At 47.0% G+C, this 16387-nt stretch overlaps 1 protein-coding gene across 1 annotated transcript in view; it reads right to left on the bottom strand.

Annotated features, from left to right (window-relative positions):
* Positions 1-16387, bottom strand: part of TGM2 (transglutaminase 2) — a 78835-nt gene that overhangs the window by 38681 nt on the left and 23767 nt on the right. The window lies entirely within an intron of this gene.

Here is a 16387-nt window from a genome sequence, read left to right as displayed (position 1 = left end):
GGGTTGATAACCATTTGTTAGAACAATTTTTGTTTCAGAAAACTAACAGTTTCATTTTGTGAATAGTTTTGTTCGCATCGTTGGGTATTTCTCCTAACTCTACAATAAATAAAATCAAAAGAAGGTGATGAGGTAACTCAGGAAGGTTAATATAGTAAAAAGTGAAAACATCATTGCTTCTTGCTGGTTTTCCCAAAGTTTTTTCCAGTCAAAGTCTGGATTGCTAAAAAAAAAATAAGTAAACATAGAGGGGTTGATATTCAAAGCGATTTAACCGGCCAGAAATGGCTCCTGGCTGGTTAAATAACCTGTTTGGGGTGAACCTCTCATTTTCAGAGGCAGTTAACTGGTTAACGCCACTGAAAACAACTGGTAAACGCTGAACTGAAAACCAGCTATTGGGGGGGGGGGGGCGGACTCACGTTAACTCAGTGGTGTAGCAGGGGCGGCTGCCACCCGGGGCGGATCGCCGCTGCACCCCCTCCCCCCCGGGTGCAGACCAACACGACACCCCCCCACCGGCATAGCGCCACCCCGACACGGTCCCCACCTGTCTACGAGCTCCATCCATCTGCAGCGCTGCTGTAAAAATCACTTCGTCGGCCCTTCCCTCACTCACTCACTCTGACGTAACTTCCTATTTCCTCAAGGGCGGGACAGAGTGAGTGAGGGAAGGGCCGACGAAGCGATTTTTACAGCAGCGCTGCAGATGGATGGAGCTCGTAGACAGGTGGGGACCGTGTCGGGGGGAGGCGCTACGCCGGGAGGGGGGGTGGACGGATGCACCCCCCCACCCGTTGACACCCGGGGCGGACTGCCCCCACCGCCCCGCCCTTGCTACGCCACTGCGTTAACTGCATAAAAGTCAGTCCTATCTTTATGTGGTTCTTCATAGCCTGATTAAGTGCTGAATATCACTTCACTGGCTCCCTGTCCGCTTCTGCATTCAGTTTAAACTACTCGTACTGACCTTTAAATGCATCCACTCAGCAGCCCCCACCCCACCATTACCTCTCCACTCTCATCTCTCCCTACATTCCTCCCCGTGAACTCCGCTCACTGGATAAATCGCTCTTGTCGTCCTCCTTCTCCTCCACTGCTAACTCCAGACTTTGTTCCTTTTCCATCGCAGCACCTTATGCCTGGAACCTTCTTCCCGAACCCATACGTCTAGCTCCATCTCTACCTGTTTTCAAATCTATGCTGAAAACCCACCTTTTCACTGCTGCTTTTTAGCTCCCATTACTTCCCTCACCCGTACCTGTCTTGTCTGTCTGTATTATTTAGATTGTAAGCTCTTTTGAGCAGGGACTGTCTCTTTGTATCAGGTGTTCAGCGCTGCGTGCGTCTGGTAGCGCTATACAAATGCTAATAATAATAATAATATCACACTTAGGAGCCCTTTTACCAAGCTGCGGGAGAAAGAGCCCTGCACTGGCGGCGGGGGCCATTTTTCCCGCGTGCCAGGGCCCTTTTTACCGTAGCGGGTAAAAAAAGCCCCCAGCACACGTGACCATGCGGTAAGAGAACTCTTACCGTATGGCCATGCGACGGGGAGCCCTTACTGCCACCCATTGTTCATAAGTGTTCAAAGCTTCTGCAAATGAGGACAGAACTTGCTGGGACAGGGCAGGGATGGGGACAGAACCCACACAGACGGGGCAGGGATGCGGACAAACTTTGTTCCCATGTTATCCTCTACTGCCAAACTCAACCTTGTGCTGTTTAAGGTGGCTTTGAACACCAGAAAGGACAATTCTATAAGTAATTGCTCACAATTATGTGTCCCTTTAAGCGCATAAATAGTAACATAGTGACACGGAGGGGCATAATCGAATGGGGGTGCACATCTCTAAGGACAGCCCCGTAAAGCGGCGTCCCCGACCATATTATCGAAACAAGATGGGCGGCCATCTTTTGGGTCGATAATACGGTCGGGGACAGCCAAATCTCAACTTTGGGTTGACCTTAGAGATGGCCGCCCTTAGAGATGGCCGACCTTGGTTTTCGCCGATAATGGAAACTAAGGACGGCCATCTCAAAACCGGCCAAATCCAAGCCATTTGGTCGTGGGAGGAGCCAGCATTTTTAGTGCACTGGTCCCCCTCACATGCCAGGACACCAACCGGGCACCCTAGGGGGCATTGCAATGACTTCACAAATTGCTCCCAGGTGCATAGCTCCCTTACCTTGGGTGTTGAGCCTCCCAAATCCCCCCAAAACCCACTACCCACAACTGTACAACACTACCATAGCCCTTAAAGGGTAATGGGGGGCACCTAGATGTGGGTACAGTGGGTTTCGGGTGGGTTTTGGAGGGCTCCCATTTACCACCACAAGTGTAACAGGTGGGGGGGATAGGCCTGTGTACGCCTTCCTGAAGTGCACTGCAGTACCCACTAAAAACTGCTCCAGGGATCTGCATAGTGCTGTGATGGAGATGGGTATGACATTTGAGGCTGGCATAGAGGCTGGCAAAAAAACGTTTTTTAATTTTTTTTTGGGTGGGAGGGGGTTGGTGACCACTGGGGGAGTAAGGGGAGGTGATCCCCGATTCCCTCCAGTGATCATCTGGTCAGTTCGGGCAACTTTTCAAGGCTTGGTCGTGAACAAAAAGGGACCAAGTAAAGTCGACCAAATGCTCGTCAGGGACGCCCTTCTTTTTTCCATTATCGGCCGAGGACGGCCATCTCTTAACCACACCCTGTCCCGCCTTCGGTATACTGCCAACACGCCCCCTTGAACTTTGGCCGTCCCTGCGACGGAAAGCAGTTGAGGATGGCCAAAATCGGCTTCCGATTATGCCAATTTGGCTGCCCTTAGGAGAAGGGCGCCCATCTCCCGATTTGTGTCAGAAGATGGGCGCCCTTCTTCAAAAATAAGCTGGATAGTAAAATAGTAGATGACGACAGAGAAAGGCCTGTACGGTCCATCCAGTCTGCCCAACAAGATAAACTCATATGTGCTACTTTCTGTGTATACCTGACCTTGATTTGCATCTGCCATTTTCAGGGCACAGACCGTAGAAGTCTGCCCAGCACTAGCCCCGCCTCCCAACCACCAGCCCCGCCTCCCACCACCGGCTCTGCCACCCAATCTCCGCTAAGCTTCTGAGGATCCATTCCTTCTGAACAATGTAGGGAAAAGTGGTACCTACAGGTGCATGTGCCCTGGGCACTATTCTATAAGTGTGTATAAGTGCCATAGTGCACAATTGCAAAGGGGCATGCATGTTGGCGGAGCATGGGAGGCCCAAGGGAGGGGCTGCCAGTTTCACATGTGACTTACAAGAATTCCGTGAGTTACATGTGCCCTTGCCACATGGAGGTGGCCACAGTTACACCAGGTTATGGCTAGTGTATCTTCAGCAGCCTAAAATGGGAAGTGTGCCAATATTATTTTTTATTGCATTTGTACCCCACATTATCCCACCTATTTGCAGGCTCAATGTGGCTTACATAGTTTTGTTAACATTGTCATTGCAGGGTGACAGTTACATTTAATATTGTGCAGAGGTTAAATAAGGGTAGAAAGAGGAAGGGAAGGAATGATTAAGGTAGTTATAGTAGGTGTGCTATCTTAACTGAGTGGGTTGTCGAGTGGATTATTGTGACTATTAGTTCTGATTGTAGGCCTTGTTGAAGAGATATGTCTTCAGAGATTTGCGAAAGATATTTGTTTCGTCGATTGTTCTCAGGTCTGTAGGCAGTGCATTCCACAATTGCGTGGCCAGGTATGAGAATGTGGTAGCATGCATCTGCTTGTACTTTAGTCCTTTACAGCTGGGGAAGTGCAGGTCGAGAAATTTGCGGGATGATCTTGTGGCGTTTCTTGGAGGTAAGTCTATGAGGTTTAGCATATAGGTTGGGGCGTCTGCGTGAATGATTTTGTGAACAATCGTGCAGATCTTGAACTTAATGCATTCCCTAAGTGGGAGCCAGTGGAGCCTCTCTCTTAAGGGTTTTGCACTTTCATATTTAGTTTTTCCAAATATGAGTCTGGCGGCAGTAATCTGGGTAGTTTGTAGTTTTTTGATAGTCTGTTCTTTGCAGCCCGCGTATAATGCGTTGCAGTAGTCCAGATGACTTATTACCATTGACTGTACCAGGGTACGGAAGATGTATCTTTGGGGGCCCAGAAGCCATTATAGAATAATTCTCATTGCACGGCATCGGGGTGCTAAACGGAGGTGTCCCCTCACAGAGGGCTAAACAGAGTTCCCCTCTCAATCAGTCCTCCAAACTCCAGCTCCAAATAAGCAGTATTTAGGTCATTCAGAAAATATAAGTTTTTTTCAACAACCGCTGCGCCTTTAAATGATCTCTTGTTCCCTTTCGCACCTTACTGCACCTCAGCACACTGTTTGCCCATCCAGGACAAGTAATTCCATTCATCGGGACCAGAAATCTGTGTTGATTCAGTAGGTAGACTAGGGGATCATTCTTGTTCACTCTGTGACACTTTCAGCACAAACTCCATGGTCCTCAGAAACAGCTCATGACTCATGTGTACTGTCTGAGGCCAGCTTTTCCTTGAGTGATGCTTAACCTCTCTAGCACAAGGGCTTGCAAATATAGGGTAGAAAAATTACATTTCCTTTTAAAGTAACTAACGTACCAACAGTTCACATCTCCCATACCAGAATTTCTCCGTTGGGGCTGTGCCTGGGCTTTTCTACTCCACTACCACTCCCTGATTACCATAGTAACTTCCATGTACTACTGTCCAAGCCCCCTCCTTCCCTTCCAACACCCCCACAGACTGCTTGGAATGACACAGCTTTTCTGTTAACAAATTGGCAGCCTGAGGCATATCTAGGTCTTTTTTTAACCTCCCTGTCAGTGGCACATTCATGCCTGATGGGTGGAGTTTTGAGGTTTCTTAATGTTAAAGTGAAGCATTTCTGACTCCTGTTGTTGTTGTCTTTGAGAAGCCCCTGATTTTTTTTTTTTGGTTACATTTGTACCCCCCCCGCGCTTTCCCACTCATAGCTGGTTCAATGTGGCTTACATATTATATATAGGTACTTATGTGTACCTGGGGCTATGGAGGGTTTAGTGACTTGCCCAGAGTCACAAGGAGCTGCAGTGGGAATTGAACTCAGTTCCCCAGGATCAAAGTCCACTGCACTAACCACTAGGCTACTCCGCCACTCATTCCACCAATAAGAGCCAACCTCATCAGTGATGTCACAATGGCTTGATTGCCCGATACTTGGCTCACTTCTGATATTGTGATGTCATAAGAGAAAGGGAAATGGGACTTGATATACCACCTTTCTGTGGTATTTTGCAACTACATTCAAAGCGGTTTACATATATTCAGGTACTTATTTGGTACCAGGGGCAATGGAGGGTTAAGTGACTTATCCAGAGTCACAAGGAGCTGCAGTGGGAATCGAACCCAGTTCCCCAGGACCAAAGTCCTCCACACTAACCACTAGGCGACTCCTCCACTAGCAACATTCCATGTAGAAGCCTGCCCTTGCAGCCGCGCAGGCTTCTGTTTCTGCGAGTCTGATGTCCTGCACGTACGTGCAGGACGTCAGACTCACAGAAACAGAAGCCTGCGCGGCCGCGTTGCTGATCTGCAAGGGCAGGCTTCTACATGGAATGTTGCTAGTGGAATAGCAACATTCCATGTAGAATCTCAAATAGTAGCAACAGAATCTCAATAGTAGCAACATTCCATCTAGAATCTCCAATAGTAGCAACATTGTTTGTTTGTTTGTTACATTTGTACCCCGAACTTTCCCACTCATAGCAGGTTCAATGCGGCTTGCATATTATATACAGGTACTTATGTGTACCTGGGGCAATGGAGGGTTAAGTGACTTGCCCAGAGTCACAAGGAGCTGTCTATGCCTGCAGTGGGAATCGAACCCAGTTCCCCAGGACCAAAGTCCACCATGCTAACCACTATGAGGGACAGGCCAGAACAAGCAGTGTCTTTCTCTGGAAGGAACGAAGATGTACAACCAGCATCCTCTTCTACAGTTTGCCTTACGTATTTCCATTTAATAGATACTATTGTAATCTTGACTCTCTCAGATGATTTTGGTCTTATTCTGGCTTTCTACCCTTATCTCAATACACATTAGAGTGTTGGGGCTTGATTTTATAACAGGACACCAATGTGAGAAGGTCTAAACTGTTGTCTATTGCCTATATTATAAAGGCGTCTAGTTGCCTTAATAAAATATGCTCCCAGAAGCAGCCCAAATAATGCTCAACTACTGGTATGAAAAGATGCAAATTTGTGTACAGCCCAAAAATGTTCATTTTGTTTAGTTTTCTGAGTTATTTACGGGAATTCTCATTTTGTTTTGGTTTTTAAAATAACTTTTTTTTCCACTTTGGGACTAATTCTATTACTAGTGCACACTTTTCCTACATCTTCTGAACGATTACAAACTATGGGGGTCATTTACTAAGGCGTGCTAGCTGTGTGCTAATAAATAGGACACCCTAAATGCTAGAGACGCCCGTATTTTCCCATGACCATCTCTAGCATTTAGCGCGTCCTAATCATTAGCATGCCTCAGTAAAAGACCCCCTATTTGCACAGAGTGCACACTGTGCAAAAAATGTGCAGTCTTTACCACCCAGGAAAAGAACTTAAAATATAGGGGGTGGGGGGAGGGGAGGTTCCTGGGGTTTTTCCCAGGCAAAACCAACAAGAAACAACATGGGAAATACCGTTGACATTTTCTATGTCATTTCAAATGAATGCACCTCCCTAAGGTATATTTTATAAATTAAGCAGTTCCACTCCACTCTACAGCCTGATTGAGACTGAATCAGTGACTAGCTCTATTTCAGCAGAAACCGAAACTGCACCTTCAACAGCCCCCACTCCTAGGGTTACCATATGTCCGGATTTACCCACATATTCCCCTCCCCTTACTTACTATTTACTACCTGGTGGTCTAGTGACCTCTTTGGGGCAGGAAAGAGCCCCCTCTTTCCTGCCCGGAGCGCAGCCTTGCCCTGCATTCTGTTGCTGTGACGGTCTCAGGATTCAAAATGGCCACCGAGAGTTGAAGTGGCCTCTCGAGACTTCAACTCTCGGTGGCCATTTTGAATCCTGAGACCGTCACAGCAGCAGGATGCAGGGCAAGGACAGAGCTCTGGGCAGGAAAGAGGGGGCTCTTTCCTGCCCCAAAGAGGTCACTAGACCACCAGGGTAGTAAATAGTAAGTAAGGGGAGGGGAATATGTGACCCGGGGGAGGGGAATATGTGACAGGGGGTGTGGGCGGGGCAAGGGATGGGGCATGGGCAGGGCAGGGGCGGGACATGTGCCCTCTTGTTCCAGTCAAAATGGCTACCAGGACTTCCTGTGGCAGTCTTATGAGACTGCTGCTGGAGGTCCTGGCAGCCATTATGATATTGGAACCAGCATGGCAGGAGCAAGTGGGGACATTTGTTCCACAGCTGTCTTGGCAGCCATTTTGACTGAGCAGTGGTACCAGGCAGGAACGAGTGGGGTTTGTTCCTGCCCCCCCAAAAGGCCACTAGACCACCAGGACTTCTTAAGGTAGGCCTGGGAAGGGACTATGGGTGGTCGGGTGGGATGTAGAGTAGAAAGTAATCCCAGGGAGGGAGAGCAGAGAGTGATCGGGGGAGGGGGGAGAGCTTCAGTTTCAGCTGAAAACGCACTGACATTTTTAGGTAAAACCAGTGGTGTAGCTATGTGGGGCCACGGGGCCTGGGCCCCCATAGATTTGGCCCTGTACCCCCCTGCCGACGATGACCCTCTCGAATCACCCTCCCGACGACGACCCGACGCCGTCTTCGTGGGCTACCTTTGCTGGCGGGAGACTCCAATCCCCGCCAGCAGAGGTCCTCTTCTTCCCACGAAGGCTTCATTCTGTTTCTGACGTCCTGCATTCCATACTAGCAATCCCAGGGCGAGCAGTGGCTTCCCCATGCCTGTCTCAATAGCAGACTATTGACTTTTCCCCGGGAACCTGTCGAAAGTATTTTAAAACCCAGATACGCTAACTGCTGTTACTACATCCTCCGACAAAGAGTTCCAGAGCTTAACTATTCGTTGAGTGAAAAAATATTTCCTCCTATTTGTTTTGAAAGTATTTCCATGTAACTTCCTTGAGTGTCCCCTAGTCTTTGTACTTTTGGAATGAGTGAAAAATCAATTCACTTCTACTCATTCCACACCACTCAGGATTTTGTAGACCTCAATCAAATCTCCCTTCAGCCATCTCTTTCCAAGCTGAAGAGCCCTAACCTCTTTAACCTATTTCAGAAAGTGTGCGCTCAAATTGGAAACTGACACAATGACAAAATGGACAAAAGAAATCCAAATAAAATGAACGTTCAGGAAATGGCATGAAACGAAAACTTTCTTGGTCCCATCCCTAATTTGCATATGCATCATTTCACTCCAATCTTCTGCCTGCAGAAATAGCATGTGCAAGGTAGGGGTGTTGCACCTAGGATGCCCTTCCCTTTAGCTAAACTATCCAAGTAGTTTCCCATTGAATATTAATGATAAGATAGTTGTTTACAAAATCATGCATTACCTTTCAGTTATGTGGGTGAAACAAAATTACCCTCCTCTCTTATCACGGAAGTGCTAGCAGGGCCACCGAGGGACAAAGCAGGGCCCAGGGGAAACAATGTTCAGGGCCCTGCTGTTGCCCCCCCCCCCCCACTGCCGCACCCCACTATCACCGCTGTACCCCCCACCGCTATCGCTGCCCCCCTCCTGCAGCAGCGAATGAGAGAGAGTGCTCTGCTGGCTATAGATACTTCTTCCTGCCATGTCCCGCCTCCTGTGAAGTAACTTCCTGTTTCCGCATAGCCAGGACGTAGCAGAAAGAAGGACCTGCGGCCGGCAGAGTAGTCTCTTTTGATCACCAGGACCAAGCCCTCCTTGAAGGCTGGGCCCATGGAATCTTGCCCCTTCTGCTCCCCCTCTCGGCGGCCCTGAGTGCTTGCATTCTGTAAATTTACGTGCACATGGACACATAGATACCATTTTAAGTTTCTATTAAATCCGCAAACGAACCTTTTCCGGAGCTGGGAAGGTGGTAGAACGAGAGGACATGAAATGAGATTGAAGGGGGGCAGACTCAAGAAAAATGTCAGGAAGTATTTTTTCACGGAGAGAGTAGTGGATGCTTGGAATGCCCTCCCGCGGGAGGTGGTGGAAATGAAAACGGTAACGGAATTCAAACATGCGTGGGATAAGCATAAAGGAATCCTGTGCCGAAGGAATGGATCCTCAGGAGCTTAGTCAAGATCGGGAGGCGGGGCTGGTGGTTGGGAGGTGAGGATAGGGCTGGGCAGACTTGTACGGTCTGTGCCAGAGCCGGTGGTGGGAAGCGGGGATAGTGCTGGACAGACTTGTACGGTCTGTGCCAGAGCCGGTGGTTGGGAGGCGGGGCTGGTGGTGGGGAGGTGAGGATAGTGCTGGGCAGACTTATACGGTCTGTGCCTGTGCCAGAGCCGGTGGTTGCGAGGTGGGGCTGGTGGTTGGGAGGCGGGGATAGTGCTGGGCAGACTTATACGGTCTGTGCCTGTGCCAGAGCCGGTGGTTGGGAGGCGGGGCTGGTGGTGGGGAGGTGAGGATAGTGCTGGGCAGACTTATACGGTCTGTGCCTGTGCCAGAGCCGGTGGTTGCGAGGTGGGGCTGGTGGTTGGGAGGCGGGGATAGTGCTGGGCAGACTTATACGGTCTGTGCCTGTGCCAGAGCCGGTGGTTGGGAGGCGGGGCTGGTGGTGGGGAGGTGAGGATAGTGCTGGGCAGACTTATACGGTCTGTGCCTGTGCCAGAGCCGGTGGTTGGGAGGTGGGGCTGGTGGTTGGGAGGCGGGGATAGTGCTGGGCAGACTTATACGGTCTGTGCCCTGAAGAGCACAGGTACAAATCAAAGTAGGGTATACACAAAAAGCAGCAAATATGAGTTATCTTGTTGGGCAGACTGGATGGACCGCGCAGGTCTTTTTCTGCCGTCATCTACTATGTTACTATGTTACTATATTGCCGGGACACTAATGTGAAACCAGCTTCCTGGCAATTTAAGGTTCTGTGCTAATGTTTCTCAGTTTAGGAAGTACCTTAAAACTCATTATTTTGTACAAGTTTTTATGGAATGAGGATTGCATGATTATTTTAATTATTGTGATTGCTGTTTTATGCTTATTTCTTTTATTATATTTTGCATGTTTTTATGTGATCTGCTTTGGTTGAAAGTGCAATGTAAATGAAATGAATACTGCAATATCAAATCAAGTTGCCTGTTTACAAGACACAGCTACTAGGGTGTCACCTCCTTAAATATGATTTAAAAAAGCAGAAAATAAATGTTAAATACTAGTGATTCAGCAAGCTGGGAGGTATCCAAGTCTGTGGAGGCAGATAAAATTCATCAATTCTTCCTGCACTCAGCAAGTGCCTTTCCACCATGTGAGCTAAGAGACATTCCAGAATTTCCACTTATTGTTTTCATGCTCCTTTGAGAAGAATGAGGGTTTCCTGACATGCAGAGATAACACCTGAGTGTGGCAAGACCTCTACTCCTAGTCTCCTACCTTCTTAGACTCTAGTCAGAAATAAACCCTAAAGGAAAAGTTTGACCATGGAATGATAATAAAGAGAGAAATATTTCAAATTTAACTTATAGCACAAGCATAGAAGTAGCGCCATGTTGTCTACGTTTAAAGAAGTGGCAATGCAGAAATGAACTGCAGGGAGGGGTGGTGGTGGTGAGAGATGAGGATGTGTTGAATGGCAAGTAGATAAATTGATTTTTAGCTTTACATTTTGTACTTGGTAGAAGTGGAGTAGTGGCCTAGTGGTTAGGGTGGTGGACTTTGGTCCTGAGGAACTGAGTTCGATTCCCACTTCAGGCACAGGCAGCTCCTTGTGACTCTGGGCAAGTCACTTAACCCTCCATTGCCCCATGTAAGCTGCATTGAGCCTGCCATGAGTGGGAAAACGCAGGGTACAAATGTAACAAAAATAAAATAGATACTATTGGAGATTCTACATGGAATGTTGCTATTCCACTAGCAACATTCCATGTAGAAGGCTGCGCAGGCTTCTGTTTCTGTGAGTCTGACGCCCTGCAGGACGTCAGACTCGCAGAAGCCTGCGTGGCCACATTGGTGATCTGCAAGGGCTGACTTCTATATAGAATGTTGCTAGTGGAATAGCAACATTCCATGTAGAATCTCAAATAGTAGCAACAGTGGAGGAGTGGCCTAGTGGTTAGGGTGGTGGACTTTGGTCCTGAGGAACTGAGTTCGATTCCCACTTCAGGCACAGGCAGCTCCTTGTGACTCTGGGCAAGTCACTTAACCCTCCATTGCCCCATATAAGCCGCATTGAGCCTGCCATGAGTGGGAAAGTGTGGGGTACAAATGTAACAAAAATAAATATATATATATATATTTGTTTTCTTTCATTCAGGCTAGAATGAGATAAAAAGGGAAGGAAAGACAGGACTGGGGGCAGATCAAAGCAGATCCCTGCAAATGGTGCGGGAATGGCAAGGAGGTCCAGAGGGCAGGGGATTCAAAGGGAAAGGAACAAGAGGGATATAGGGGGGAAGGGAGGGGAGAGTGGGTCGTGTGGATAGTAGTCAGGGCAATCAGGTGGAGCAAGGGGGATGAATAGGGAGCGGCAGGACAACATTTTTAAAAAAGAGGAAGCAGAGAGTGCCACACCATAATTCAGGCATCGAAGTGACTGCACCTACCCTTCCCACCAGGGGCGTATCTGGAATCCGGCGGTAGGGGGGGCCAGAGCCAGAGAGGGGGGGCACATTTTTGCCTCCTTCCCCCCCCCCCCCCCCCGCCGCCGCCTCTCTCCACCCCCCTCCCTGCCGTCAACCCTCCCCCACTGCTTTTGCTGGCGGGGGTTGGGGCCCCCCGCCAGCAAAAGTAAGCAGCGGGGGAGGGTTGACAGCGGGGAGGGGGGCCAGGGCGATATCTGCGGGGGCCCAGGCCCCTGTGGCCCCACGCAGATACGCCCCTGCTTCCCACCCATCACAAAGCTAACAGGTGGGGGGGGGGGGGAAATCAGTAACAGTAGCAAGTAAGTGAAAAAGACACCCTCTACAGTAGGGGTGATTACAGTCACAACAGTACCAATGTGGCGGCCCATCTTCTACGGATGGGAGGGCCCAACGGCTTTAGTATTGTGTGAGTTGCTAACAAAAACTGCCAAGAACCCCTACTTCCTGACTTGACTCGGGTGGGGAGGGGAGAGGGGTGTAAGTGACAGGCGGTGAAGGGACCAGGTGCTCTTATTATGGCAGCCTGGCAGAAGAAAGATGTGCTAATGGGAACCAGCTTTGTTGGCGGTACCCTTCAGGAATCAGTTGCCTGGATACGCGAGGGGTGGTAGTAGCCTTATCAAAGTAGTGAGGCCCCTATAGTTCATGAGCGATGTGTAAAAGGTCACCTTCCATCGCCAGTCAGTCATTAGTTTGTTAGACATCCAAAAATTGTATGCATTAATGTTACTTGAGTTAAAATGTTAGAGACATTTGCACATGCAACTGTGCTTTGGCCTTTTTGTTAATAAATTCCACTTTTCAGAAGAAACAAGCAATGCTTATCCTTATTTGAAAAGGACCCCACCCTCTATGATATTTGAGGGATTTAGCTTACACCTTTTCAGAAGTAGTTTAAGGTGAGTTAGATTTAGGTAAAGTAGGTATTTTTCCGTTCTTGGAAAACTCACATTCAATGATTGTACCTGAGGCAATGGCGAGAAGTGACTTGCCCAAGATCACAAGGAGTAGCAGTGGAATTTCAGCCAGGACTCCCTGGTTGTCAGCCTGGGTATGTATCCATTAATCTGACAGAAAGATGGGGAAGGGTTGGGGGAAAGCCAGTCAAAATTACACCAGCAGCTTTGTAAAAAGGGTGGTGGTGGGGGGGGGGGGGGGCAAGATAGCAGTGCAGTGGCATGAAATCGTATGCTGTTATGTAGAGATATAGGAATCTGGCCTGGATCTTTAAGTTTTCATCTTGAATTTGCTTAGATAATCAGAGTAAGATATCTCTTCCCAAATTATATAAAAAGCACTAAAAATTGCATGCACAAATTAATATTTATTTATTTTTTGTTACATTTGTACCCCGCGCTTTCCCACTCATGGCAGGCTCAATGCGGCTTACAAGGGGCAATGGAGGGTTAAGTGACTTGCCCAGAGTCACAAGGAGTTGCCTGTGCCGGGAATCGAACTCAGTTCCTCAGGACCAAAGTCCACCACCCTAACCACTAGACCACTCCTCCAAATTAGTTATGAGCTAATTAGTGACGATAATTGGTTTTTAAACAAGCAGTTATTGGCACTAAAGAGAATTAATTAAAATGTACATGCATAAATTTAGGCATGAGTCAAGAAAGGGGGTGGGGAAATGAGAAGGTCATTGGTAAATCGGGGGCGTTCCTTTCAGTTACATGTTTAATTATAGAATAAGTGAGATCCTGTTACCTAATTTAGGTGCAGGCATTTGAACTATGTTTCGAAACATTGGTGTAAGTGGCCACACCTAAAAGTACTTAAATTCTCCAGTTAACTTTTACACTGTGGGTAACTCCAATTATGTAGGAACCTCAGCAGCAATTCGTTTCACACAGGGATAAACCCCGTGACTTGTCTGCATCGTCACTGGCTTGCTTTACAAACATTTTGAACTTTATATTATCTTTAATACAAAATAGTAGAAACTTTAAAACTTATCTTTTTAATTACCAAATAGCAACTTTGGACCCGCACCAACATGGGCGATGTTTCGCCACTCAGCGTCAGGGCGATAGGTCCTAGATTAAGACGTCATTAGTTCCCAGTGTCGCCTCAACTCACGATTGCTTAACGAGCACTTAACCTTCAATAATTGTGTGCCAACAACCAGTTATTGATGTTAATTGACACTCATTAAAATTTGCGCATGATCTGGTTGCACACTAATCTATAAGACATGGTACCTAACTTACATAGTAACATAGTAACATAGTAAATGACAGCAGAAAAAGACCTGCATGGTCCATCCAGTCTGCCCAACAAGACAAACTCATATGTGCTACTTTTTGTGTATACCCGACTTTGATTTGTACCTGTCCTCTTCAGGGCACAGACCGTGTAAGTCTGTCCAGCACTATCCTCGCCTCCCAACCACCAGCCCCGCCTCCCGCCACCGGCTCTGCCACCCAATCTCGGCTAAGCTCCTTAGGATCCATTCCTTCTGAACAGGATTCCTTTATGTTTATCCCACGCGTGTTTGAATTCTGTTACCGTTTTCATTTCCACCACCTCCCGCGGGAGGGCATTCCAAGCATCCACTACTCTCTCCGTGAAAAAATACTTCCTGACATTTTTCTTGAGTCTGCCCCCCTTCAATCTCATTTCATGTCCTCTCGTTCTACCGCCTTCGCACCTCCGGAAAAGGTTCATTTGCGGATTAATACTTTTCAAATATTTGAACGTCTGTATCATATCACCCCTGTTTCTCCTTTCTTCCAGAGTATACATGTTCAGGTCATCATAGCATGTATTCCAAAAGGGGGTGTGGCCATAGAAGGGACATAGCTATATGTTTATTTTTCATATTCTCGATGGCTGTGCAATTAAAATGGAAAACGGGATATGAGGCAAACTCTTAAATGTTATTAATTAGCTGAGGTCATCAGACAATTACCTATTACTAATGACTCAAATTAGGCAGCCAGCAAGGAGATCACGGAAGTGGCAAATCTGTGTATGAGTTTGGTCATTTGAAATCAGACCTATCGTCTGGTGCTGTAGTTTCATGGTCTGGAGCAGAAATGTCCAGGGACTGTAATATTAGACAATTATCTAGTCCCGCTTACGCTCCCTCCATTTTAAAAGACTCCTCAGCTGAGGTTCCGGTTTTATTCTGTCTGTATTAACTGAGTATCTGAAAGGTCTAAGTTTTACAAAATGAATGTTCTCAGTTGGAAACCAGCCATTTAGATCACCAGTTTGTGAATAATGAGAAAAAAAATGGTTCCCGTGATGGACGGTTCTCTGCAAAATCCTTGTTAATATCTATTCTGCTATTAGGTGACCTATCAAGACAAACAGATGGAAATATCACAGTTGTGGAAATAGTTCCATCAGCTTAGATTTCCAAATATAGAAGAGCCACATCAGGCTCTCAAATTGATTACACCACTAGGTAAAGGAATGTCATGAAAGCTGGAAAAATTCCACGGATTAAGTGATCACATATTTCAGCTCTTAAAACAGATGAGGCGCTGTTGTTTGGCAGGAGGAATGCTTGAAAAGCAGCCTCAGCTTTTTCTGTTTCACTTGTCTGAGTTTGGCTTTCTGGATTTGGCAGCTTTGAAAATAGTGCTACACCAAGACTGCTAAAACGATTTTAAAAAATTTCCCCATTTCAAGGTCATTTCATTGTTTTGTTTTTTAAAATAGCACTTCTGCCTGCTTGTCATAAGTACATAAGTATTGCCATACTGAGAAAGACCAAAGGTCCATCAAGCCCAGCATCCTGTTTCCAACAGTGGCCAATCCAGGTCGCAAATACCTGGCAAGATCCCAAAAAAGTACAAAACATTTTATACTGCTTATCCCAGAAATAGTGGATTTTCCCCAAGTCCATTTAATAATGGTCTATGGACTTTTCCTTTAGGAAGCCGTCCAAACATTTTTGAACTCCGCTAAGCTAACTGCCTTTACCACATTCTCTGGCAACGAATTCCAGAGTTTAATTACACGTTGAGTGAAGAAAATTTTCACCGATTTGTTTTAAATTTACTACATTGTAGCTTCATCGCATGCCCCCTAGTTCTAGTATTTTTGGAAAGTGTAAACAGACACTTCACATCCACCTGTTCCACTCCACTCATTATTTTGTAGACCTCTATCATATCTCCCCTCAGCCGCCTTTTCTCCAAGCTGAAGAGCCCTAGCCGCTTTAGCCTTTCCTCATAGGGAAGTTGTCCCATCCCCTTTATCATTTTTGTCGCCCTTCTCTGCACCTTTTCTAATTCCACTATGTCTTTTTTGAGATGCGGCGACCAGAATTGAACACAATATTTGAGGTGTGGTCAAACCATGGAGCGATACAAAGGCATTGTAACATCCTCATTTTTGTTTTCCATTCCTTTCCTATTAATACCTAACATTCTATTTGCTTTCTTAGCCGCAGCATCACACTGAGCAGAAGGTTTCAACATATCATCAACGATGACACCTAGATCCCTTTCTTGGTCCGTGACTCCTAACGTGGAACCTTGCATGACGTAGGTATAATTCGGGTTCCTCTTTCCCACATGCATCACTTTGCACTTGCTCACATTAAACGCCATCTGCCATTTAGATGCCCAGTCTCCCAGTCTCGTAAGGTCCTCTTGTAATTTTCACA

This window comes from Microcaecilia unicolor, chromosome 8, assembly GCF_901765095.1.
Source record: "Microcaecilia unicolor chromosome 8, aMicUni1.1, whole genome shotgun sequence".
Classification (NCBI taxonomy): domain Eukaryota; kingdom Metazoa; phylum Chordata; class Amphibia; order Gymnophiona; family Siphonopidae; genus Microcaecilia; species Microcaecilia unicolor.
Note: the sequence above shows the minus strand (reverse complement) of the source record. Positions and strands in the feature narration are given on the sequence as shown.